Below are 24,656 nucleotides of genomic sequence, written 5' to 3'. Positions count from 1 at the left end.
GAAACCCCCCGGAGGTGCCAACCTCTTCGACAAGATGCTCAAGGAGTCATGCCCCTACCACCAGGGGCCCGTCAAGCACACCCTTGAGGAGTGCGTCATGCTTCGACTCCACTTCCATAGGGCCGGGCCACCCGCGGAGGGTGGCAGGGCCCACGACGACGACAAGAAGGAAGATCACCAGGCAGGAGAGTTCCCCGAGGTCCGCGACTGCTTCATGATCTACGATGGGCAAGCGGCGAACGCCTCGGCTCGACACCGCAAGCAAGAGCGTCGGGAGGTCTATTCGGTGAAGGTGGCGGCACCAGTCTACCTGGACTGGTCTGACAAGCCCATCACCTTCGACCAAGCCGACCACCCCGACCATGTGCCGAGCCCGGGGAAATACCCGCTCGTCGTCGACCCCATCATCGGCGACGTCAGGCTCACCAAGGTCCTCATGGATGGAGGCAGCAGCCTCAACATCATCTACGCCGAGACCCTCGGGCTCCTGCGTGTCGATATGTCCTCGGTCCCGGCAGGCGCTGCGCCTTTCCATGGGATCATCCCCGGGAAGCGCGTCCAGCCCCTCGGACAACTCGACCTTCCCGTCTGCTTCGGAACACCCTCCAACTTCCGAAGGGAGACCCTGACGTTCGAGGTGGTCGGGTTCCGAGGAACCTACCACGCGGTACTGGGAAGACCATGCTACGCGAAGTTCATGGCCGTCCCCAACTACACCTACCTGAAGCTCAAGATGCCGAGCCCCAACGGGGTCATCACCGTCGGCCCCACGTACAAACACGCGTTCGAATGCGACGTGGAGTGCGTGGAGTACGCCGAGGCCCTCGCCGAGTCCGAGGCCCTCATCGCCGACCTGGAGAGCCTCTCTAAGGAGGTGCCAGACGTGAAGCGTCATGCCGGCAACTTTGAGCCAGCGGAGACGGTTAAGGCCGTCCCCCTCGACCCCAGCAGCGACGCCTCCAAGCAGATCCGGATCGGCTCCAGGCTCGATCCCAAATAGGAAGCAGTGCTCGTCGACTTTCTCCGCGCGAACGCCGACGTCTTCGCGTGGAGTCCCTCGGACATGCCCGACATACCGAGGGATGTCGCCGAGCACTCACTGGACATTCGAGCCAGAGCCCGACCCGTCAAGCAGCCTCTGTGCCGATTTGACGAGGAGAAGCGCAGAGCCATAGACGAGGAGATCCACAAGCTAATGGCGATAGGGTTCATCAAAGAGGTATTCCATCCCGAATGGCTTGCCAACCCTGTGCTTGTGAGAAAGAAAGGGGGGAAATGGCGGATGTGTGTAGACTACACTGGTCTGAACAAAGCATGTCCGAAGGTTCCCTACCCTCTGCATCGCATCGATCAAATCGTGGATTCCACTGCTGGGTGCGAAACCCTGTCTTTCCTCGATGCCTACTCAGGGTATCACCAAATCAGGACGAAAGAGTCCGACCAGCTCGCGACTTCTTTCATCACACCCTTCGGCATGTACTGCTATGTCACCATGCCGTTCGGCTTGAGGAATGCGGGCGCGACGTACCAGCGGTGCATGAACCATGTGTTCGGCGAACACATTGGCCGCACGGTCGAGGCCTACGTCGATGACATCATAGTCAAGACGAGGAAAGCCTCTGACCTCCTTTCCGACCTTGAAGTGGCATTCCGATGTCTCAAGGCGAAAGGCGTCAAGCTCAATCCCGAAAAGTGTGTCTTCGGGGTGCCCCGAGGCATGCTCTTGGGGTTCATTGTCTCCAAGCGGCGCATCGAAGCCAACCCGGAGAAGATCGCAGCCATCACACAGCACCCCGAGCCCTTGTTGGAGACACCCGGGGGCTACACGCACCCCTGGGAAGGGCCGCTTGTCATCGCCAAAGTTCTGAAGCCCTGGACAAATGAACTGGCCGACAGTCAAGGCGAGGTCTACACCAACACTTCGAACGTCTAACAGCTACGTTGCTTCTACCCTTAAGATGCTTTCAAGTTGTCCCCTTACCTTGCCCCCACGCAAGTTTTAGTCGTCAAGGAAGGGTCAGCCTTGCCTCGGCAGAACCCGACCCTCCCTCGGGGGCTAAAAAGGGGGGAACCCCTCTGCGTCAAAATTTTCAATCAAAAAGGCTTTTGCGTTCCCCCGGCTATGTCGGAAGCAGGACCCCAAGGAGCGAACGCGGGTGCATGTAAGTGGCAAGGCAGACTGAGCCGAGGGACTCCTACGCCTCCGGGTTACGGACACCTCACTCGTCACCCGCCACGAAAAGTGACCCCTACTTGGGGAAGCCACCCTGCTACTGACAGGTGGGGCCGGACACGCAAAATGAAAGGGAAAGGAGTACGACTTCATGCAACGGTAACAAAGTGTTCAGGCCTCAGCGGCCGCAAAAAGACACACGTGCATCCAACAGAAACTGCTCCGACAGAGTTAGGCGTCGCCCCGGGAAGGAGCCGCGCCTTCGGCTTCGTCTCCGCCCTCGGCAAAGTCCATCCCGGCTTCGGACAACGGCGCAGGCGGGAGGATCTCTGCCTCAAAGGTGGTCGCCAGCACTGCGCTCGGACCCGCGGCGGCCGTATCGAGCCTCTGGACTTCTGCCAGGGCGGCTTCATCTTCGTCAGGAAGGCAATACCCCTCGCTGACCCGCTCCAGGTCCACAACGTAGTGGGAAGCGAGCACGGCGAAGGCCCGCCTGACGCCATGGTGAAGCGCCTCGCGGAGTCTGCCGCGCACATGATCGCCCAAGACCTGCAGACGACTTTGAGGGGAGCTTCCTGAGGGGACGTCGCCGGAGCCAAGGACCCGGCAAAAGTCCAAGACGGCCTCGGACATGGCCGCGTGGTCGGCCTCCCTTTGCTCGGCCGCCCCGGCAAGCGCCTCAGCAAGCGCCTTGGCGGACTCATCAAGGGCGGACTCGAGCTCTGCGAACAGCCAGAAGAAAGATCTCAAACACAAGCGGAGGAAACAAGCAGAAACGAAAACCGAAGATGGCCAAGGCGTACCTCCGGCTCGGGCACGCTGCTCCGAGGCTGCGACCTAGGCTACGGCTAGGTCAGCTGCAAGGGCTTCAGCCCGGCTTTCGACTAGGCAGCCCGGCCCCGAGATTGGTCCCGCTCATTGACGATCCGGTCGAACTCCGACTGTTGTCGTTGCACTTCTGCGCGCGCCGCGGCCGCCTCCGCGCGTGCCGCTGCCGCCTCGGCTCTCAGATCAGTGTAGAGCAACCGAAGGTCCGCCGCCTCGGCACCCTGCTGAGAGAGGCGCGCAGTAGCCCCAGCGAGCGAGGTCCTCAGGGATCGCAGCGAGCCCCAGACGTCGACCTCGTGGCGGATGAATGACGACTTGGCGGCGCTCAGATCTGTCAGATCCTGAGGAAAGGAAGCGGGGCATCACGAAAGACGCCTTGGCCACAAAAAAGAAAAGGTTTGCCTGAAACCGTTACCTGGAGAATTTTGGGGACGTCCCTGCAGAAAACCTCCAGCGACGACCGGAGCGACCCCACCGTTGCTTCGGCACACTCGCGGAGCTCGTCCCAGGACTGTTCCTCCCACTCATCGTCGAGAACGAAGAAGGGATCCGAGGCCCCGCGGGTCCGGAACCGGAGCAACTGGCGCCGACCCTCGGAGCTCCACCGCGCAGCGACAAGGCTGCCGCTCGGCGGGACGGATCGCGTCTCCACGCCCCCCTCCTCCGAGGCACCAAGCGCCGACGCCTCGGCCGTCTCAGCGTTGGCGGCGACAGGTCGCTCCCCGACTGGGACGACAGCAACAGGTGCCAGCACCGCCGGCACATCTGGTGGGGCCGGGGCCACGTCCGCGTCAGCCGCCTCCCCTAGCACGATGGCCGCCTCGGCAGAAGAGCCGGCCTCGGGAACTCGCTCCATGGCGACTGGTGCCGCCTGAGCCCCCTGCTGTGGAGCGCCTTGCGAGAAGGTCAGCTGAACGGCAAGGCCCGAAGTGGCGCCGGCTGCGGAGGCCGACGCCATCTTAAGGGCCTTTCGGGGAGCCAGATCGGTCAGGCCATGGCTTCGCTTGCTGAGGAGGAGAGAAAAATCACGGTCGGGACATGCGAATGAAAAGCCAGGACAAAGACGTTCCAAGATACTTACCCGCTTCGGGCCATGATCAACCGTGCCTGAGGGGAGGTCTCTCGGATCTCGACCCCCGAAGCCGTCGCCGAGGTCCGTTTCGCCGGTAGCTTCGGCACCACCCTTGCTTTGGGCGCTTTGGACGCCCGGGAGACGGACTACCCAGGCACCGCCATGGTGACCTGAGGGTCGCTCTCCTGCGCTGCCGGCGTGGGCGACGACTCACGGGGAACAGGCGCCTCGGCCCGGCTCCCCGGGGTCGCCTCAACTTCCCCAGCCAAGGGGTCAGGTACCCCCTTGGTCTGCCCCCGCTCTTCGGGTCGGGACCTCGGCGTCCCGACTCCGGGGACTGACGGCATCAGCCCACTCGGGGGCTGGCTTGACGGCTCCTGGCCTAACCTCAAGCCAGGGCTGAAGCCGAGGCGGGCAGCCATGTCGTCTTCCTCGTCATCATCTTCGTCATCGTCGTCGTCATCAGGCGTTTCCGGCGACGGCTCCCTCGGGAGTCCCTCCCTCTCCTACCGAGACGGAGCTTTTCCAAGGCGTCCCAAGCCCGCATCCGCTCGCGGGCCCGGGCCTTCTCCGCGTCCTTCTTTTTCTTCTTCTCCTCCGCGGCAACCCGCCACGCTGCTCGGTCCACCGCATCCTGCGGGACCCGTGGCAGGGAAGGCTTGTGCCACCCTACCTCCTGAAGACGGATGGAAATCCCGACCGTAAGAACCAGGGGCAACCTGATGCAAGAGGAAGGAAGGAGCGGACACTCACCAGAGTCACGCACCCTTGGTTAGGGCGCATCAAAGGCTGGGAGAAGGCGGTGGGGTCCGGTTTCCCTAACGCGACGACCACCCGCCCGTGGAGAACATCGAAGGGAAGAGGATCCGAGGACATCCGCGAGCCCTCCAAGTCAGCATCCGGCATCATCTCCTAGAGCAGCAACCGTCGCTCCGCCAAGGGAAGCACCCTCCGGTGGTGGATGGCGGCAATCACTCCCGCGGCGGTGAGTCCCCCTTTCCGCAATGCCTCCAAAGCCTTGAGAAGGGGTTCGAGGTTCTTCTGTCTTTCGTGCGGGGTCCCGTGGCGCCAAGCATCGGCGGCGACGGTGACTACTCGCTGGGAAAACGGCGGGAGCAACTCGCCGTCATTCCGGAGGTAGAACCACCGGTGCTGCCACCCTTTGTTCGAGGACGCAAGGATGGCAGGAATATACAGCGACGCCCGCGACTGCCTCAGCTGAAGGATGCAGCCGCCGGCCCGCACTGCCGCGCGGACCTTTCTCTCCCCCGTCGGTGAAGCGAAAAGCTCCACGAAAAAGAGATGAGTCCACAAGTCCCAGTGGGGGGCGATCCCCAAGTACCCCTCGCACACCGTTACGAAGATGGCGGCCTGCGAGATGGAGTTGGGGCTGAGGTTGTGCAACTCCACCCCGTAGTGGTGCAGAATCGCCCGCATAAAGCGACTCGCCGGCAGACCAAATCCCCGCTCGTGGAAGGAGACGAAGCTTACGATGTACCCCGGCGGTGGAGACAGAGCGGCTCCGCTCACGGGGGGAATCCATTCCGGCCGCCTCTCATCAGAGAGAGGGCGAAGTAAACCCTCAGCAACAAGATCCTCCAGATCGCTCGTCGTCACTGTGGAGGAAGGCCATGGGTCGCGCGGCGAGACGATGGTCACCCGGTCAGCCATCACCGAGCAGAAGGGGTGGCGGCGCAAAGGACAGGGTGGGCGGTTTCCTTTTCTCTGGCTAAGTCTCTCGGGTTACGAAAACCTAAGAGGGAGGCAGGAAGTGGAGCAAAGAACCATCGCCAGACCCTCCTCCGAGTATATAAAGATCAAGGCAAGACCGGTTCAACGTTCCGCCCGGACCGGCCGCGGGATTCAAAAACACGAAGAGAAACAGTCGTTCCTCGAACGGCTCGCGCACGCGCAACGGCCGCCCCGCGAACCGCACGCCCCGTCGCATTAACTCCACGGCGGGAAAGGCGGCGCCTCTGGCAGGAGAAGCGAGTGACGCTTCGCCTTCGCCATAATGATCGCGTCGAAAAAGGTACGCCACGTCGTTCGATTTCGTATCCTTTTCCCTTTTTCCTCTTTCTATCTCTTGCAACAAGGACCGGGAAAGGGGGATACCCCGAAAAGGATCCTTCCCCGTGAAGGAACCAGGCTCCGAGCCTCCCTACTAATCAGAGGTTCGAAAGCTGGCCCCTCGGAAGGGCTCGACAGCCGCCTCAGATCGCGTGGGCTCTACACCCACTACTGGTCAGAGGTTCGAAGGCCGGCCCCTCGGAGGGGTTCAACGACCGCCTCAGGCTACTCGGGCTCCGCGCCCACTACTGATCAGGGGTTCGAAGGCTGGCCCCCGAAGGGTTCACAGCCGCCTCAGACACAGAGCGACGGATGACCATGGGTACGTTCGATACATAACCAAGGCTCGGGCTGCGCTCCCGAGGTACCCTAGGACATTTCCGAGACCAACGGGAACGATCTTGTAACGGAATCCCATCAGAGGGAGGCATCGAGCCCTCGGACCCCGTCGCCAGGGGGCCGGGTCCGGCAGATCACCCGCAGGTACTTTTGGGCGTGCCTCTGGGCCTCTAGCCGACCCCTAACGAATGGGGCACGGACGTCCACTCGGATTACCCGCTTGCAGCTCACCGGAGACACCATGTTCGGCACCCACCGAGGGCAACATGGCGCTTTCCCCCCTCCTCCTTGCGGAAAGGCGACGCAGGGGCGTATGTAAAAAAGTCGAGTCTGTCCCTGATCGCCCTCTCGCCCTGTGCAGAGGCTCGGGGGCTGCTCTCGCAAACCCGGCTCCGGCCGAACCGTTGACAGCGTCAACATACTAGCCCGAGAACTTGGGACCCGACAGTACACCCGGGCTACGGCCAGCTCGCATGAGGGAACGACCAGACCAGCCGAAGCATTGCGCGAGGCATTAAGACCTCGAAGGAGTCAAACCACTCCTCCGAGGCCTCGGGGGCTACACCCGGCGGGTGCGCTTGCGCGCACCCATCGGAACAAAACGCAACCGAGAAAGGCTGGTCCCCTTGCAAAAAAGTGCGACGAAAGCCTCCAAGCGAGTGCTAACACTCCCTTCGAGGCTCGGGGGCTACTGTCGGGGACCATAATTAGTGGTACCCTCAAGGCTCCTAATTCTCAGCTGGTAACCCCCATCAGCATAAAGCTGCAAAGGCCTGATGGGTGCGATTAAGTCAGGGATCAGTCCATTCGAGGGACTCGATCGTGCCTCGCCCGAGCCTAGCCTCGGACAAGGGCAGCCGACCCCGGAGGATCTCCGTCTCGCCCGAGGCCCCCCTCCAGCGGCGAACATATTTCCGACTCGCCCGAGGCCCTGTCTTCGCCAAGAAGCAACCCTGACCAAATCGCCGCACCGACCGACCAAATCGCAGGAGCATTTAATGCAAAGGTGGCCTGACACCTTTATCCTGACGCGCCCCCCTCAGCCAACAGAGCCGAAGTGACCGCCGTCACTTCGCCGCTCCTCTGACCGGCTTGACGGAAAGACAGCGCCGCCTGCGCCGCTCCGACCGTGGTGCAACTTGACAGAGTGAGGCTGACAGGCAGTCAGGCCCGGCCGCAGGCACCATAGGGAACTTCGCTCCACCCGACCCAGGGCTCGGACTCGGGCTAAGCCCCGAAAGACGGAGAACTCCGCTCCGCCCGACCCAGGGCTCGGACTCGGGCTAAGCCCCGAAAGACGGCGAACTCCACTCCGCCCGACCCAGGGCTCGGACTCGGGCTAAGCCCCGGAAGACGGCGAACTCCGCTCCGCCCGACCCAGGGCTCGGACTCGGGCTAAGTCCCGGAAGACGGCGAACTCCGCTCCGCCCGACCTAGGGCTCGGACTCGGGCTAAGCCCCGGAAGACGGCAAACTCCGCTCCGCCCGACTCAGGGCTCGGACTCGGGCTAAGCCCCGGAAGACGGCAAACTCCGCTCCACCCGACCCAGGGCTCGGACTCGGGCTAAGCCCCGGAAGACGGCGAACTCCGCCCCGCCCGACCCAGGGCTCGGACTTGGGCTCAGCCCTAGAAGACGACGAATTCCGCTCCGCCCGACCTAGGGCTCGGACTCGAGCTAAGCCCCGGAAGACGACGAGCTCCGCTCCGCCCGACCCCAGGGCTCGGACTCCGCCCTGGCCTCAGCCGACGGTCTCCGCCTCGCTCAACCCAGGGGCTCGGACTTGACCTCGGCCACAGAAGACAGACTCGACCTCGGCTTCGGAGGAGCTTCCACATCGCCCAACCTAGGGCGCAGACCAGCCACGTCAACAGGAGGCGCCATCATCACCCTACCCCAAGCTGACTCGGGCCACGGGGAACAAGACCGGCGTCCCATCTGACTCGCTCCGCCAGATAGGCAATGATGGCGCCCCACATACTCTGTGACGACGGCGGCTCTCAGCCCCCTTACGAAAGCAAGAGGACGTCAGCAAGGACTCAACAGCTCCGACAGCTGTCCTTCCGCCAGGCTCCAGCGCTCCTCCGACGGCCACGACATCACACCAGATGGGTGCCAAAATCTCTCCGGCTGCCACGACGGCATGTACTTAGGGCGCTAGCTCTCCTCCGCTAGACACGTAGAACTCTGCTACACCCCCCATTGTACACCTAGATCCTCTCCTTACGCCTATAAAAGGGAGGACCAGGGCCCTCTTAGAGAGGGTTGGTCGCACGGGGACGAGGACGAGACAGGCGCTCGCTTGAAGCCGCTCGCTCCCTCTCCCGTGTGGATGCTTGTAACCCCCTACTGCAAGCGCACCCGACCTGGGCGCGAGACGAACACGAAGGCCGCGGGATTTCCACCTCTCTCACGCCTGTCTCCGGCCACCTCACTTCCCCCCTTCGCGCTCGGCCTCGCGTTGACCCATCTGGGCTGGGGCACGCGGCGACATTCACTCGTCGGCTTAGGGACCCCCCGGTCTCGAAACGCTGACACCCTCCGATCACCGTCCATTTCAAAGGCTAAACAAAAGTCAAAGAACATCAACGATCGTCTATGGCTTAGGTGAACTCCCTATTAGGTAAAAGCCCTAAACCCACCCAAGAGTGTAGGCCGATGCTTGTGATTTATGACGTGTAGCCTACGATTGCCGCGAAATTTCGGCAACATAACCCCGCTGCTCTCCAAGCACACGCCTGAACATGGTGTGTTGGAGAACAACTGGGTTACACAACCGAAATTTCGCGTCAATCATAAGGCACATGTCACAAATCACAAGCATCGGCTTACACTCTCAGGCTGTCCAAAATACGTGGATAATTCTGGAACGACGAACCTCACAAGCCAATGTGACGTTCGTCGTTCCCGAACGGGTGACGCATACAGTTCGCTATGGTTAACGATTAAAACTGAACTCTAAACATTAAAAAATATCTCGGAGATTAAACAAAAGACATCACCCTCCGATCACCGTCCATTTCAAAGGCTAATTAAACAAAAGATAAATAACATTCAAAAGACGGCATGCGCACGGCCGCACGCACGGCACGCCACGGCGGTGTGGACGGACGGACGACGGGCTCTCTTCTTCGCGGGCGGGCGAGGAACTTACTAAGTAATAAATAAATAGTAACTACTTATTTACTAATAACTATATAGTAAATAATAAATGACCACACTCACCGAAATTACGAAAACAATGTATACCTGAGAATAATGTACGAGTCCAGCTAACGGTGGAGAAGGTCAAGTCGGAAGAACACCTATGTACAAAAATTACTATTGTCAATAAAAAAATCGGCAGCACCTCCACTATAAAGTGATGTTTCTAAAACCTGCAAAGAAACAACAACACGACGGTTGCCAACACAGAATACTGCACGATAGCTACATAATGAACAATATGCTAACCATGTGATATCAATGTGTTAAATAAAATGCTACAAGTATCCTACATATAAATACCTACCTAACTATTTATACTAACAAGTGAATAGCTATCAATCTATACATTATATCAAGTAAATTAGCTAACTAATTACTATAAACTAAGTAAAACCATTACCGTGGCAACGGTGGAGGGGGCCGCGGCGTGGGACGGCTCCTTGGAGTGGGCGCGGCGTGGGGAGGCGGCTCGGCGTGGCTTGGCGCGGCGATGGCGCGCGGCGAGGGCACGCGGCACGGCGAGGGCGCGCGGCGCGACTGCTCGGAGTGGGCGCGACGTGGGGAGGCGGCTCGGCGTGGCACGGCGAGGGCGCGCGGTGAGGGCACGCGGCGAGGGCACGCGGCGAGGGCGCGCGGCGAGGTGGGCGCGCGGCGCGGCGGCGGATCGGCGGGCGCGCGACGAGGGCGGGTGAGAGAATAGACGAGCGAGAGAGAGAAGGTGCGGTGAGGCCATGATGGAAGATCAACAGCCTCTATTTTCGTCGGCCTCAGTGAGGCCGACGAAAATAGTGTCCCGTTAAACGTTTATTTTCGTCGGCCGGGCTAAGGCTGACGAAAATAAAGGACGTATTTTCGTCGGCCGGGCTGAGGCCGACGAACATAAACACAATTTTTGTCGGTGTGGAGGCCGACGAAAATAAGTTTCGTATTTTCGTCGGCCTGCCGACGAAAATATGGCCTTGCCCACAAAAATAGTCCACATTTACGTCGGTCACGAGGGCCGACGAAAATAACATTGTATTTTCGTGGGCCGGCCGACGAAAATAGCCCGGCCTACGAAAATTTATGCTTTTCCTGTAGTGAACGCAACCATGAGGGTGGAATGGGATGCCCTTAGCTGATTAATTAGATGAACCTGGGGGTGTAGTTGGCTTTGGCGGAGGGTCGCCAATGGGGGCCGGGGCGTAGTGCTCGCTCTTCCAAGGTTGGGGTGCAGAGGTTCATTCGATTTGGTTTTGTTAGTCACCCACCTTGGGAAGGTGTACTGCGTTTGTACGACTGACGAAACCTAACGAGCAGGTATGCACCACAGGAGTCTTTGTAAAGGCTACGTAGTGTATCCCTGGCCATTCACTTTGGTAGTGAAGATCGGGTCTGTACAACCTAGGCTGGAAAGGGATCACGACTCGTGGGTAAAGTGTGTAACCTCTGCAGAGTGTTAGAAACTGGTATATCAGCCGAGCTCACGGTTAAGAGCACCTTTGGGATCCTCTCTGATTAGAAGAACTTTGGATACTTTTATGGTGATGGTTAACAATGATGATATAAATCTGATCTCTGGTATTTCCTCTTTTGAGGGAGTACTTTTGGGTAATAACTGGGTTTATTACTAAAACTTGGCTCTACTGATAATAATAAATACTTGACCAACTAAAAGCAACTACTTGACCTCAACCCCACATACAACTAGTCCACTTTAGCCAAACGGGACATTTGCTGAGTACGTTGATGTGTACTCACCCTTGCTTTACACACCACCCCACCCCAGGTTGTCCCCATTGTACTAAGTGCTCAGAAGGTGATGCTGGCAACATGGAGGACTTCGAGGAGTTCCAGGATTACGACGAGTTCTAGTTTACTTAGTGGCAAACCCCCAGTCAGCTGCCTGTGTAGGCTTATCATATACGTTTATGTCGGTACCCTGAAACAGGGGTACCCCTTACTACAGCATGAAGACGCGGTGCCCACACGGCTATCTCTAGTCGCGTGGTGAGCAGCACCCAACCCGGCCACGTGGATGGTTCCAGGGTCGCCACGTGGCCAGAGAAGACAATATCCTCCAAAGTATCAACAGTGGGTCCGGACCCCCATTGGAAAGTACCGGACCCCTGTATATACGGACCGGACCTCCGGGTAAGGTCCAGGACCCACAAGGGCACGAACCGGACCCCTAGGATAGGTCCCATACCCCCTGTGTGGGGTCCGGGCCACTCTCAGCAGGGTCCTGGGATTCTGGGGCAAAGAATACCCAGACTTTAATCAAGGCCAGGCGGGGGTCCAGAGCCGACACGTGTCCGAACCATACCGTATACGCTTTTGATCCACGCTCAGGCAGAGACCCGATGCTGCCACGTGGCCCACTGCCCGTGACGTATGCCAGTGGGCGGAGCCTAACGTAAGGCCTCTGGGTCACGCGACCTTTGCATTTATTGCAGATAAGCTGCGCCGCCTGTCCACTCCAATGGCAGGCGATGGGTCGCCTCAACATTTAATGTGCCTTGTCCACTCCACTGGCAGGCGATGTGCCGCCTCAGCATTTAATGTGCCCTGTCCGCACCGCTGATGACTGACGACCAGGCCATCCTGCAGGCGGCGTGCCTGTCTATTCCGTTGACAGGCAGTACGCCCATGCTGCGGCATACAATGTGCTCATCATCACTCGCGTGTTACCAAGGAGGCAGCGCGGCATATCAACACTGTAGGCGCTACAGACATTATGGCGCTCAGAGATCTTCCGGGCGACGCTGGCATTGGATACTTCTATATGTATTCCCTCTGTTTTGCCCCTGGGCCCACATGTTGGGGCTCAGCACCCTTGTACGTGCCCCCTTGAGCTATAAAAGGGGAGGCACGCAACGTTACAGAGGGACACTTGGACTCAACTTAGGCTCACACACTCACAAAAACTCACAAGTTCATACAAGCTCTCAAACTCAATACATCACACAGTGGAGTAGGGTATTACGCTCCGGCGGCCCGAACCACTCTAAATCCTTATGTGTTCTTGTGTTCTTCCCGTTGCCACCTAACAGGCAAAACGCTTAGGCCCCTCCTCATATTAGGATTTAGGGCTAGTGCATTCCGCCACCCGGCCGGAGATTCCCTCTCCGACATTTGGCGCGCCAGGTAGGGGGCTAGGCTTTAGGTTTTTGCTTGTTTTCTTGCTCAGCATGATGGTGCAAATCATGGAGCACCGTGCCGAGACTTCGGGGGATTTCCTGATGGAGGAGGAAGCTGCTTCTTCCACGCCACGGGTTCCCAACCGCCCAGTGCTGGGCACTGCTGCTGTGCACGCTGCACTGCAGCATACAACTGCGCAGACATCCCAAACTTCGTCGAGGGCTGCTCCGGGGGCGTTGTCTGCGGCCAGGGAGTTGCTGTGCCACCCTCCAAGCTCCACGGCCTCACCGGGGGCCATGAAGCAGTGGCGTGACGACGTCGACCGACTGCTCGGCATGGCGCACTCTGGCTCGACCAGGTCTAGGCCACGGTCATCCCGGTGCCAACATGAGGTGACGACTTCTGTGCGCTCATCCTCTGTGAGAGGTGCACATACCGACGACCTCCAGGCAGAGCTCAATAGCAGGCGTGCGGGAGAGGATACTCGGGTCTCTCTGGAGAGGGCGTGGGAGCGCCAACAAAACTTTGAGGGTCACGAAGATGCTCGAGTCTCTCTAGAGAGGGCGCGTGAGCGCTGGCTAAACATCGAGGGTCACAAGCTCGATCAAGACTTTGTTGCGGTAGCACCGCAAACCCCAGTGGGCACCCGGTTCTAGGCGGGTGTCCCTTTGGACGGCGTGGGCTGCGCCGCACTCGCGGATCATCTCCGTGCGGTGACCTGGCCATCCAAGTTCTGACTACACCTGCCGGAAAAGTACGACGGTACGTCCAACCCATCGGAATTCTTGCAGGTGTACGTCACCGCCATTACGACAGCGGGTAGATACACCGCCGTAATGGCAACATATTTTCATGTTGCCTTATCTGGGCCTGCCCGGACTTGGCTTATGAACCTTACCCCAGGATCAATCTACTCCTGGGAAGAGCTCTGCGCGCGGTTCGCAGCGAACTTTGCCAGTGCTTATCAGCGGCATGGCGTGGAGGCCCATCTCCATGCAGTGTGGCAGGAGCCTGGGGAAACTCTCCGGACCTTCATCTCACGCTTCACCAGGGTACGAGGAACTATACCCCGTATCTCCGATGCTTCCATCATCACCGCTTTCCGCCAGGGGTGCATGATGAAAAGATGCTGGAGAAGTTGGTCACGCATGACGTGGAAACTGTCACCATGCTCTTCGCTCTGGCCGACAAGTGCGCCAGGGCTGCCGAGGGCCGTGTATGGCACTCGACACCATAGACCGGGGTTGCCCAGATGGGTGGCTCGGGTGCCGTCGCTCAGGACGGCAAAAAGAAGAAGAACCACAGCTCCGAGAGGCCACCGTCTGCTGCTCCGGTCGTCGCAGCTGCGACTGGGAACTGAAACGAGCGCAACAAGCGCCCACGACCGCAGAGGGGTAACAACGACTCATGCCCTGTACACCCCAACAATCGCCATAGCACCGTGGAGTGTCATGAGATCATCGAACTCGCGAAGCGTGTCAGCGAACGACGCGAGCAGACCTCCAAGGACGACTCCCCTCCTCGTCGCCGGCCTGGCAAGGAAAGGGTCGACAGCGGCGAGGTGGCTGCGGGAGAACCGACCTCGGGTATCAGTCACCCGAGGGGGTCCTGAAGGATGTTTTCACTGGAGACTCCGACTCCGGCGATGACAACTAGTCGGGCCATCGGGGAGACCCCGTCTTTCCTGGTCTACGGGGCTGAAGCCTGCCTTCCCCCGGAAACCCTTATGGGCTCCTCACGGGTCCAGTATTTTAACGAGTCTATGCAGGAATAGCTGCGGCGTAAGGACGTGGACTTCATCAACGAACGCAGATGGCAAGCGGCGACCTAAAATGCACGATACAACCAAGCGCTCGGGCACCACCGCCAGCGGATCGTGCATAGTAGGGAGCTCAGGGTCCGAGACCTAGTTTTACAGTGAGTACTGAACCGAGAAGGGCTCCACAAACTCTCCCTCAGTTGGGAAGGACCCTTCAAGGTGACGGAAGCATGCCAACCCGGGAGTGCCCGCCTCGCCACAACTGAAGGGGTGCCTCTTCCAAATCCCTGGAATATAGAGCATTCCTGTAAGTCCTACCCACAGAAGCAAGTCCGAGGGGTTATGATTTCTTCTGGTAACTAGGTTGTGCATACGTGTACGCCAGCCCGGTGAGGTCCGCCCTCATAAGCCTGGCTTGTTGGTCTGCACTAATGCATGTCAAGTTATAAGGAAAGAATTTACCCCCTCAGATGTGCCCCTGTGATGGTTTTATTCTGCTATAGATTCATGATATTATTATTTTTATCTAACCCACCCATACGGTCTCCCACCCTTGCTGGTATGATGACATCTGAATTGAGTAGCTAGGCTTGCAGTTTAGGACCCCTCTATGAAAGCAGGGGGGTCCGGTAGCCTGGGGGCCAGTTCTAGAGAATGGGTACTCGTCTCCTGGGGTGGTCCAGAGCTGTGTAGCCGCTTAGCTTGGTTCCGCACCCTAAGCCTGCACGCTCCACCACTCTGCGATGGGTATCCTAGTATTTGGAACTATAGCCCTGTGGGTTCGGGAACCTAGGGTCCGGTTCTAGAGAATGGACGCATGTCCCCTGGGGTGGTTCGGAGCCGTGTAGCCGCTTAGCCTAGTCCCGTACCATAAGCCTACACGCTCCACCACTCTACGATGGGTGTCCTAGTATCTGGAACTGTGATTCAGAGGGTCCGGGCACATGGCTTGGCTTCCCAGGCCAAATCCTGCAGGTCCTGTTGCATGAATCAAAGGATGGCTGATACCAGACGATGGGTCCTGATGGGTGTGCTACTAACACTTCCTAGCTGAAGCTGTGTGCAGGTCCAAGTCTCAGTCGAGGCTGCCTCCTAGGGGCCGGGACACCAACTCTTTCTTAGGTATGCTGGTATCTAGCCTCGACACGTTGAGCATACATCCCAGGGGGGCTAGGTATCAGGAAAGGAGTTGATAAAACCACACACAGCAAGAACAAGCATCATACATATAAGAGCTATTTAATTGATAGTTCCCAAAAGTATCTTACAAAAACAAAGTTATTACATCCGCCTTCAAGCGGGGCCCTAGCCTCATTTCTACAGGTATGAGCTACTCGACATCAGTAGGGTCACGCTGGAAGCGCGCGGCCGTTGTCTCCATGGCATCTTGTACGACCTCCCGGGTGGCGTCTTCAGTATCAGCAATCGGACCAGCGGTCACCATTGGAGGCGACGCCGAGGCCATTAAAGCCAAAGAGATGGAGGCCCGAAAGATGGAGCCGCAGCTTAGCTCGCTTCCCACCTCATGGAGTTGGAGCTAGACCAGTTCATGGAGGTGTACCATGGGGCGCTGGTGAAGCTCACGCGAAAGATGGAGCCGCAGCTCAGCTCGCTTTCCACCCCTGGAAGGTCGCTGCGCAACACCCTTTCGTCCGAATGCTAGAGGAAGAAGTGTCGCCCCCACGGACATCTCGCAGGGGTAGGCGAAGATGGTCGCCTAAAGGATGAAGTGGGGCGTGAAGTGCTGAGGTTGGAGGCCAAGCTCCTCTAGCAGCAGCACGAAGAACGACGAGATCGGCAGCGCCAACCTGCAGGGGAGGTTGGAGACGAAGAGCACGAACTCCCCGACGACGAGATCGCCGAGGGGAGAGGCGCCGACACGGATCCTTCCGGCGAACGCCGGCGCACCCCATCCGAGCAGGTTGCGCACCAAGTTGAGTGCCACCTCGGACTGGAAGCACTCGGGAGGGTCTAGCAAGGCCATGGCGGCTACAACGGCAGAAGAGCACGGAGAACTCGAAGGCGAATGGGCGCAGCAAGTGAAAAGAGTGACTGCCGCACTCGGGGGAATCCCTTTTTAAGGAGGACTCTCCCGTTCACGCCCCAAGACGCCGCAGAAGATCTCGCCTGACGTGCACCAAGGTGACCCAGCCTCTGACACGGGGGCTCGGGCCCACGAGTCATACTCCTTGGGTGTCGGTCTCCGTGTGCGGAGAAGGCGAACCACCACGCGAGGAGCGGACCGCCGCGCCTCCTCATCTCTGCCAAAAGCAGCGGACCAGCCCCTGGCACGCGGGCCCGGGCCCACGAGTCATACTCCTTGGGCACCGGTCTCCGAGTGTGAAGAAGGTGAACCACCACGTGAGGAGCGAACCGCCGCGCCTCTTCATCTCCGCCGAAAGCAGCGGACCAGCCTCTAACACGAGGGCCTAGGCCCACGAGTCATACTCCTTGGGCATCGGTCTCCGAGTGCGAAGAAGGCGAACCGCCACGTGAGGAATGAGTCGTTGCCCGCGGTAGCGCGCCTCTTCATCTCCGCCGAAAGCAGCGGACCAGCCTCTAACACGGGGGCCTGGGCCCACGAGTCATACTCCTTGGGTGTCGGTCTCCGAGTGCGAAGAAGGCGAACCGCCACGTGAGGAGCGAGCCGCCGCCCGCGGTAGCGCGCCTCTTCACCTCCGCCGAAACCAACAACCCAGTGTCGGACGCGCGGGTCCGGGCCCACGAGTCATCCTCCTTGGGTGCCGGTTCCTAGGTGCAGAGAAGTCGAACCGCCGCTCGCGCCAGTGCCGTGCCTCCTCGGGGCCGCCACAGAAGACAGAGAAGGTGAATTTTCAAAACCAATGCAGCGGTATCGAGGCACCCCGCGTGTGGCCCGGCTGAACCATCAAGTGCGAGGGTCATGGGTTAGTCAGCCACGGGGACAGACGTGGCGGTTGGCGTGTCCGAAGGCGAGCTGGCAGTAATCATGTCAGCAAGCGCACGAAAGCGGTGCGCCAATCGCCGACCAGGCTTTGGCCCCACCTGTAGGCTCGAATCCTCCCCTGAGGTGGGCCCGGGGGCCACTGTCGATACCCTAAAACAGGGGTACCCCTTACTACAGCATGAAGACGCGGTGCCCACGCGGCTATCTCTAGTCGCGTGGTGAGCAACCCCTGACCCTGCCACGTGGATGGTTCTAGGGCCGCCACGTGGCTAGAGAAGACAATATCCTCCAAAGTATCAACAGTGGGTCCGGACCCACATTGGAAAGTATCGGACCCCTATATATACAGACCGGACCTTCGGGTAAGGTCCAGGACCCACAGGGGCACGAATCGAACCCCTGGGATGGGTCCCGGACCCCCCTGTGTGGGGTCCGGGCCAGTCTCAGCAGGGTCCCGGGATTCTGGGGCAAAGAATACAGAGACTTTAATCAAGGCCAGGCGGGGGTCTGGAGCCAACACGTGTCCGGACCATACCGTATACGCTTCTGCTCCCCGCTAAGGCGGAGACCCGATCCTTCCACGTGGCCCACTTGTAATACCAACTTGTAATTGGTAAGAGATAATATAAATGGGGACACAATTTCACTTCATCTATATGTGAGTTTGACCTTTATGCATCATCACATGTGAACACCCTATGTAAAAAACAAATAATTAATGGCATAAAAGCCATTAAATTATGCATCATGCTGGGATTTTACTTTTGTGTGCATCTTGTGACAATATAAAATAATATGACAAGAAATATATTAAAATCCCAAAATGGAAAATAATAATATAAAAGAATATGTGGACACCCAAATTAGAAATTGAATTCTAAAGGGAATTCTATAATTGGAGAAGATTGGGAAAATACTAAACAAAGAGGATAAAATAAATACATAAATAAATAAAAGTTAGTCCATATGTTTATGAAGATTTAGACAATTAGTCTGAGTTTGATCTTCACACAAAAATAGGTTCAAATTTGAAATCTAAAAGTTAAAAAGAAGAAAAGGAAAAGAAAACATAAAAGAAAAAGGAAAAACCCTGCAGTTGGGCCTGGTTCACGCAATTTGGCCCACCAGAGGGGAACCACTGCACATCCCAACCTCGCGATGTCGCGGCCGACGACTCGACCCATCGGACAGTCTCTGGCCGCACCCCTCTCACCGATTCAGTGTCGTGTGGGTCCCGGGCACAGGTCCTCTTTTGTCCGCGCATTTTTTTCACTGGCACAACTGGGCCACCACTCAGTCTCCCTCCCTCCACCTCGCCACGACCGCGCGGACCGCTTCCTTCACCAGCAAAGACGGACTCTGTTCAACCATCTTCGCACCTTCCCTGCAAACTGCCCGGGAGCCTCAGCTTCGTGGATAAAGCCAACGCGTCGTTCTTTCCTTTTCCCCGTTTCCCCAATCCGTACGATAGACACTAGTACCCGAGAGAGAGCGAGGGCCAAGTGTTGGGTGGGGCGCCGGTGTTGACCTCGCCCACGGCTGGCGTCCGGGAGTCCATGGTGTGCCGCGTGCTTCGGGTGCTTGCCGGTGGATCACCCGTTGACAGATTGGGGGGAAATCAATCCAATGGCGGCCGGAATTCGTCATCGCGCCCATTGATCCGCCGTGGGAAGTCTAGCGCCAATTCGACCTCCGTGTTCGGTGAGCTCTCGATTCTTTACCCTCGTCGTATTCCCTTACCTAGCTAATGTCGCGCCGTAGTTAATCGTGGGCGAATTGGGCACGAATTTGGCCTTTGTGCGGGGAATGTCGTTCGGGCGCCGCCTGTATCGTGGTCGGGGGTGTTCGGCTGCGTGGCGGTCGGCGAAATCATTCCCCTGTGTTCTCCTTGAGTTCCGTTTAGGGCTAGACTAGTTTGATTTGGGTTTGGGTCGCGGACCTTGTCGGCCATATGGCGCGGTCGTGGGCATTCCCTGCCAGAGGGTGCTCGGTTCACCGGGAGAGCGGAAGAAAGGAGAAAGCACCAGTGCCGTTGATCTCAGGATGAACGACCCAGGGCCAGATAGGGTTTGGACTGTGGGATGGTTGTTGTGCGGCTCAGATCGCATCGTACCCTTTCGCCGAGCCGAAATTGTAAAAGAGCCCCTCACCTTTTAGCGATTCAACCCGCCATCCTCTGGGGCTGTGCTCTGTGTCTGGAGATTCTTACCCCGAGCCCCCTGGGTTTCTCTGAATTTGAGGCCCAGTACAAAGCCTATTTAAACTGTATAAACGAATTAGAAATTGATTATTTAATATGAAAATAAATACTAGGAATTGTATAATTCATAGAAAATTCTTATGAACTCCAAATTAATTCATTCCACTTTCTAAAATTTTGTAATATTATAGTCTATCACATAGAGGCTCTGTTTTGTCATGAAAACAGTAAGAAAAATAATTTCTCACTTAATCCTATTTCAAGCACATAAAACCTTTGGAAATTCATATCTTAAAATCTATAACACCAAAATTATGGTTTATGTTCCTGGGATTTTAATTTAATGTGTAAATTTTTATTATGTATTTTGTTTACATGTTTGGTGTGATGTTAATTTTCTCTATATACTATGTATGTTTGTATTGTGGCGAGTAGAAGAACTCGTGATTGAGGATCCTGGTGACCAGCAGATAGAAGTAGCTGAGCAGGAGCTCATTGAAGGCAAGTTGTGCCCTTGACCACTTTTGTTACCCAATAATGTTCTTTATAATCAATTACCATGCATAGGTTTAATTTTGATGGGACCCAATAGGTCATCCTAGATTGTTTATCTCTTTACCTTGTTATCCCTGAATCACTTGGGTAGTTTTGCTATTGCTTTACATGGTTTTGGGATAATATTTTGTTATATCCATGTTCCAGTTATTTTGTTATTCTATTTATGTTCATGTCAAGATCATTAATGTTAATTGGAACATGGAGCTTAACTTGAGAAACACGTGCCACCACAATGGTTTAATGGGACGTCCTTGGCCAACTAACTAGGAAAGCTAGTGGAAGACTACCTTACACGAAAGGGGCAAGGGCAGTAGGGGATTGCATGCAAGGAGGTTTTCGGGTTGATTTTGCTGCGATGGCGGTCAGACGGGGGATTCTTGCAAGTGCTCTTCCCATAAACTGTAGCGGGTTTTTGGAAGCTAGTGGAACTTTGTAAAGGCATCATAGTGGATCCCTAGCCATTCACCTCGGTAGTGTCTAAGAGCCTAGCTAACCCTGGTGACATGGGATACACGACTTGTGGGTACAGGGTACAACCTCTGCAGAGTGTAAAACTGGTATACTAGCCGTGCTCGCGGTCATGAGCAGCTCAGGACTCTCTGATGATTAAATTATGGAACCTAAACTCAATTTGTCATTTGCATTTGCATGGGTTTATTGTTAATTTTGTTCTATTGTTATTTATTATGGTTTGGTATTTACTTACATCTAGTAATTGCTAATAAAATTTTGACCAACTTATAAAAGCAATGCTCAGCTTTAACCTCTATTGTTGATCAGCCTTACACTTCATGAACTCCCACCTTTGGTGAGTTCATGCCACATTATTCCCCACAACTTGTTGAGCGATGAACATGTGTGAGCTCACCCTTGCTGTCTCACACCCCCCCACAGGAGAAGAACAGGTGGTTCAAGTGGAGCCACGTATCGAGGAGTTCGATTCGATCTAGGTGGCGTTTTCCCAGTTGACTTTCCGGCGCAAAGGATGGATTTTAGTTCGATCCATATTTATATTTTATTTTGTAAGACTTCCGCTATGTAATAAATACTCTGATTATTGTGACATTTATCTCTATACACTCTATTATTATATATGTTGTCTTCTTTGGCGCATGTATGAGATGCACCCGGCTTTGTCCCTTAAAGCCCGGGTGTGACACCACTGCCCGTGACGTATGCCAGCGGGCAGAGCCTGACGTAAGGCCTCTGGGTCGCGCGGCCTCTGCATTTATTGCGGATAAGCCACGCCGCCTGTCCACTCCACTGGCAGGCGATGGGCCGCCTCAACATTTAATGTATCTTGTCCACTCCACTGGTAGGCGATGTGCCGCCTCAGCATTTAATGTGCCCTGTCCGCTCCGCTGACGAGTGGCGACCAGGCCATCCTGCAGGCGGCGTGCCTGTCTTTTCCGTTGGCAGGCAGTACGCCCATGTTGTGGCATACACTGTGCTCATCATCACTCGCGCGTTACCAAGGAGGCAACGCGACATATCAACACTGTAGGCGCTACAGATATTATGGCGCTTAGAGATCTTCCGGGCGGCGCTGGCATTGGATACTTCTGTATGTATTCCCTTCATTTTGCCCCAGGGCCCACATGTCGGGGCTCAGCACCCTTGTACGTGCCCCCCTTGAGCTATAAAAGGGGAGGCATGCAACGTTACAGGGGGACACTTGGGCTCAACTTAGGCTCACACACTCACAAAAACTCACAAGTTCATACAAGCTCTCAAGCTCAATACATCACACAGTGGAGTAGGGTATTACGCTCCGGCGGCCCGAACCACTCTAAATCCTTGTGTGTTCTTGTGTTCTTCCCGTTTCCACCTAACACCCAAAACGCTTAGGCCCCTCCTCATCTTAGGATTTAGGGCGGGTGCATTCCACCACCCGGCCGGAGATTCCCTCTCCGACAGTTTCGTTTCTCCGCACTTTGATAGTTATGTTAAGGACAATGGTTATGTATTAGACTCTGTGGATGTCTTGGACATCTTGATGTAATAAAGTACATTTTTGCTATTTATTTCTAGCATTGTGTGATGATGTCCAATTATGTAATCGTTGTGTACGTGAGTTTCTGATCCTGGCACGTACATGGTTCGCATTCGGTTTACCTTGCAAAATCGAGTGTGACAATTTGGCCCTATGGGGCATACCATCTGCGAGTGCGTAGAAAGGAGACATTTCGCCCACAACGACTAGTTTTTTGTTGGGTGGAGTATAAATAGCTGGGTGAAAGTCTCCTAGAGGGGGGTGGATAGGTGAAATCTGAAAATTACAACTTTAAGCACACACTACAAGCCGGGGTTAGTGTTAGAATGAATATTAAGTCCGGGAGAGAGGTGAAAACAAATCAACCAAGAAATAAAACAGATGGACACGATGATTTGTTTTACCTAGGTTTGGTTCTAAAAAACCTAGTCCCCGTTGAGGTGGTCACAAAGACCAGGTCTCTTTCAACCCTTTCCCTCTCTCAAACGGTCACCTAGACCGAGTGAGCTTTCTTCCTTGATTTCTCGGGTAACTTAGACCCCGTAAGGACCACCACACAATTGGTGTCTCTTGCTTCGCTTACAAGGCTTTGAGAATAAGAATAAGAGAAAGAAGAAAGCCAACCAAGCAACAAGAGCAACAAAGAAACACAAGAACAATCCTCTCACAAGTCCTAAAGCACTAGAATTGAATTGGGGACTTTGATTGGATCGATGGCTTTGATTTGTGTTTTGGAGTGTTCCACTTTGCTCTTGTATTGAATGTAGAGTGATGAATGCTTGGATGGTTGGAGTGGAGGTGGTTGGGGGGTATTTATAGCCCCCAACCACCAAAACAACCTTTGGGGGTGGCTGCTGTCAATGGGCGCAACAGACGTTGTCCGGTGCGCCAGCCACGTCACCCAACCATTAGGGTTCGGGCGTAGATGACCATTGGAGGCTTTGTCTTCTAGTGGCACCAGACAGTCCGGTGCCGCATCGGACAGGTACTGTTCACTGTCTGGTGCGCCTCTGGCGTCTGCTCTGACTTCTGCGCGCACTGTAGCGTTCGCAGGTGTCCGTTGCAGTCGACTGTTGCGCTGGTAGTCATTGCTCCGCTTGGTGCACCATACAATCTGGTGAATTATAGCGGAGCGTGGCCTCAGAAACCCGAAGGTGGCGAGTTCGGAGTTGTACGGTCCTGGTGCACCAGACACTGTCCGGTGGCACACTGGACAGTCCGGTGCGCCAGACCAGGGCACCCTTCGGTTCCTTTTGCTCCTTTCTTTTTGAACCCTAACTTGACCTTTTTATTGGTTTTGTGTTGAACCTTTATGCACCTGTGCAATATATAATCTAGAGCATACTAGTTAGTCCAATTATTTGTGTTGGGCATTCAACCACCAAAATCATTTATAGGAAAAGGTTAAACCCTATTTCCCTTTCAATCTCCCCCTTTTTGGTGATTGATGCCAACACAAACCAAAGAAAATATATAAGTGTAGAATTGAAGTAGTTTGCATAAGGTAAGTGCATAGGTTACTTAGAATTAAACCAATTTTTACTTTCACTAGATATGCATGGTTGCTTTCTTTTATTTAACATTTTGGACCACGCTTGCACCACTTGTTTTGTTTTAGCAAATCTTTTGGAAATTCTTTTTCAAATTATTTTGCAAATAGTCAAAGGTATATGAATAAGATTTCGAGAAGCATTTTCAAGATTTGAAATTTTCTCCCCGTGTTTCAAATGCCTTTCCTTTGACTTAAACAAAACTCCCCCTGAATGAAATTCTCCTCTTAGTTTTCAAGAGGGTTTTAATAGATATCAATTGGAAATATATTGAGATGCTAATTTTGAAAGTATACCAATTGAAAATCATACCAATTTGAAATATATCAATTAAAAAATTTTGAAAGGTGGTGGTGCAGTCCTTTTGCTTTGGGCTAATACTCTCTCCCCCTTTGGCATTAATCACCAAAAACGGAGACGTTGTGAGCCCTTTAAACTTTCTCCTCTTTGGTACAAAGAAATAAGAGTGAAAAATTATACCAATTTGGAGTGCGGAGTAATGACGAAGGATAAAAGATACCGATAGAGTGGAGTGGAAGCCTTGTCTTCGCCGAAGACTCCATTTCCCTTTCAATCTACGACTTAACATAGAAATACACTTGAAAACACATTAGTCGTAGACATAAAAGAGATATGATCAAAGGTATATATAAATGAGCTATGTGTGCAATGTTTCAATCGAAATTCCGAGATCAAGAATATTTAGCTCATTCCTAAGTTTGCTAAAGGTTTTCTCATCTAATGGCTTGGTAAAGATATCGGCTAATTGTTCTTTGGTGCTAACATAAGCTATCTCGATATCCCCCCTTTGTTGGTGATCCCTCAGAAAGTGATACCGAATGTCTATGTGCTTAGTGCGGCTG

The sequence above is a fragment of the Zea mays genome, chromosome 5 (genome assembly GCF_902167145.1).
Source record: "Zea mays cultivar B73 chromosome 5, Zm-B73-REFERENCE-NAM-5.0, whole genome shotgun sequence".
Lineage (NCBI taxonomy): Eukaryota > Viridiplantae > Streptophyta > Magnoliopsida > Poales > Poaceae > Zea > Zea mays.
This window is presented reverse-complemented; position numbering follows the sequence as displayed.